The 3,125-nt window shown below is 37.9% G+C and overlaps 1 pseudogene; it reads right to left on the reverse strand.

Annotated features, from left to right (window-relative positions):
* Positions 1–798: 798 nt before the first annotated feature.
* Positions 799–2,477, reverse strand: LOC107136029 (annotated as a pseudogene).
* Positions 2,478–3,125: the final 648 nt, after the last annotated feature.

The following is a 3,125-nucleotide window of genomic DNA, read 5'->3' on the forward strand; positions in this document are numbered from 1 at the left end:
TCAGTCCTTTGGACATTAAAACCATGATACAATTTTTCTCTCCTCCTCCTCCTCCTCCTCCTCCTCCTCTTTCTTCTTCTTCTTCTTCTTCTTCTTCTTCTTCTTCTTCTTCTTCTTCTCTTCTTATTTTTAACTTTTTAGCTTGTTTATTGAAAATTTGAAGCAGAAAATGAAAAATCAAAAATGTTATACAACTTGAATTTTGTACTTTAAGGACTAATGTACCTTTGTATAAAACTATTTCTGTTTTTTTTTATACACCAACCAATCATACTTTTATTCCAAATATTTTTAAAAGGAAGAGCAATCACCTTTTAAATAGTTACAAAGAACTATAAAAAAAACTCTCAAGTCTAGAAAGAATCAATCTTTCATCATAAAAATTAAAATATGAAAGCACTTGCAAATCTATAATCACTTAAATAGTAACACACATGCACACACACACAGTCGTATCCAATGGATTGCCTTCATCAACATGTTGGCATCACAAACATTAATCTTCTGATGTGCTATAAACACTATGTTTACATGAAAGTCTGAAGTTTAGCTAAGATTCAATTTAAATAGTAGTAAATGAGTATGAACAGAAATCAAGAGAAGGTCTTAAATAGGAAAAAATAATCCTTGAAGTCTCTTAAGCATCAAGGTGCTGTCCCAATTTTGTTTTAAGATGGGAACCATCCTCCATTCTTCCTTATGTGTCCAGACCAGGGATGAACTTAAAAATTTTTATGAGAATTGATGTGTTGAAGAGTCACTGGATACAAAATAACAAATAGTGGCCTGTCCTGCTGCTTATTTGGAACCTGCTGCAGTGGGTACAAGGCTGTCCAGCTGTTGAAGAAGTCCTATATTAATCAACGCTCAGAATGCTTGTTCTTTACAAGTACCTGGAACCGCTTTCTTTGATCCTTTGTCAAAGGGGTCTCCTTTACAGTTTTTCCCCCAGATCTGTGTCTTCTGTTCTCTTTCACCCAATGCTTTCTGATATGCAGATGGAAGACCCCCAGGTATCTCTGTGGTGTCCCCTACCATTTAGAAGGGAATAATAAATATAGAGGATTCAGAAGGTGGTGAGAGCTGGAACACACTTGTGTTGCTATTCTTTCTACACACAATTATTGGATTATTTCAATAATTAGGCACCGTAGCAAGGCCTGTCCAGGCCAAATGGTCCTCTAGCATCAGGTAGTGAGTATGAAAAGTGACAAAAGTTACTCTCTGATTCCCAGAGAGAATAGTGGGCAAGTAGGCGTCAGAATATTAAAAAAAATGTAACCTGTGGTTGAAGAGATAGACAAATGATGGCAAACAGCAATGACTTCAATGTTGTCACAGCTATAGAGGTGAAGAGCAGTCTCTATGGGCCCAAGACAAAGGTGCTATTTCTGTACTTCCCAATTGTCACAGATTTCAAGGGACAGCGAAGACATATAAAAGATTTCATTGCAGTGATGAATCTTGACATGTGCCCCCGCCAGGCCAGAGTATCTGAGCTCTTGGCCAGTTTCTGCTTGTAAATCTGGCTCATCACCACCAGGGGTGCATTCTAGGGGCCATGTGACTATTTCAGGCAATCTTAGCTCTTTTGGTTGTACCTTCAACTTGATGAGCCCAAGACAATTTTTTTTTTCCTGACTTGAGGCAAGCAGATGTATCAAATGGAGTCCCAGTTAAACAGGCTCTCAACCAAGCTTCCAGTTTGTAGAAAGAGAAAGTCTTGGCAATCTTTGAGAAGTCATTCTCTGCATGCAGGGGTTGTCACGGTGCAAGTTCATGAAGTGGATAGATCTTCCTGGCTGTACTCCCTGTGCCTTCAGTAAGAAGGCTGTACTCACTGGGCACCACAACAGCTTCCTGAATGATGAGACTATTATGAGTTGAGTGGAATGATGTAGTGAGTTCTTCTGGATCTAAAAGCAGCTCAAGGAGATCTGACAGATGATCAGAGACAAAAGCTTAGTGACTATAATCTTTCCAGTTTTTATTATGACAATTGGATTTTTCTGTCAGGTCAGGAGACTGAGATCTGCTTCTGGGACTAGGCCACTCTTCTTCAACCAAAGATATCCTCAGGGAAATCTTTCATTTAACTGTTGTATGTATAAAAACAGCAGAAATTGTAGAGTGTTCACTGAAAACTGATTTCTCTGCTTTTCAACTTCATCTTCAAACATGCAGTTGGAGAGAACTTTAGACCACTCCAGGATCTCCTCAGGTGTCCTCATAGAAAGACTTATCAAATATTACAAAGTAAATCCATGCCAGATCCTTAGCTAACTGCTGCTTCCCAAATGTAGTATGCCTTCACACAGACTAGTAGAACCATGGGTAAGCACCCTCTGTGGCTGTGGTTTGCACATAGGTGACTATTTTCCTGAGATAATGAAGACTGAACTTGAATGGAGGAGGGACCTGCAAGGCACCTAGTATAAAGGGTTCTGTTTTACCCAGAGAACTCCTGACTGATCCATATCCTTTCTAAGAACATCTGGATGAAAAGAATTCTTTGTATACCTGCAAAAACAGGAATAGGTCCCCCACACCTCTCCTCACGCCCTTCTCACCCTTCACCTTTAGCCCTGTACCTCATGATATAATTTTAATCAGAAACCCATAAAGTCAGATGGACAATCATCAATTTAGTGCATTTTTGAATCATTGAGGTAGTATGAATACTTACGGAAAAAACCCTCAATGTATGTAAATGTACTCTAAAAAAGACAATAATCTAATATCAAATATCAGGTAGGATTGAAGGACAAGTACTATATATTCAATGTGCAAAAACCTTTCAGAAATAAATAAGAGCACTGATACTCAATTGATGAGAGAATTAAGAGGTATGAAATTCTTGGAACAACTAAAATGAAAAAGTTACAATATTTAACTCTCCCAATAAGTATATGTACAAACTTGAATAAAAGCATGACATTATTTGTTTTCAAAATAATAGAGATAAAAAGGATATTAGAGAATGTTGATGAGAGTATCAGAACTGGTAATGCTCAATTATAGGTAGGTTTTATGGAGCTGGACTGCCTTTCTTCAAGTCTTAGTATTGTTACTTCCTAGCTGTGAAAACTTGGCTAAACTTGTTAATGCCTCTGTGTCTCACAATC

The sequence above is a fragment of the Marmota marmota genome, unplaced genomic scaffold (genome assembly GCF_001458135.2).
Source record: "Marmota marmota marmota unplaced genomic scaffold, marMar, whole genome shotgun sequence".
In the NCBI taxonomy this organism is placed as follows: domain Eukaryota; kingdom Metazoa; phylum Chordata; class Mammalia; order Rodentia; family Sciuridae; genus Marmota; species Marmota marmota.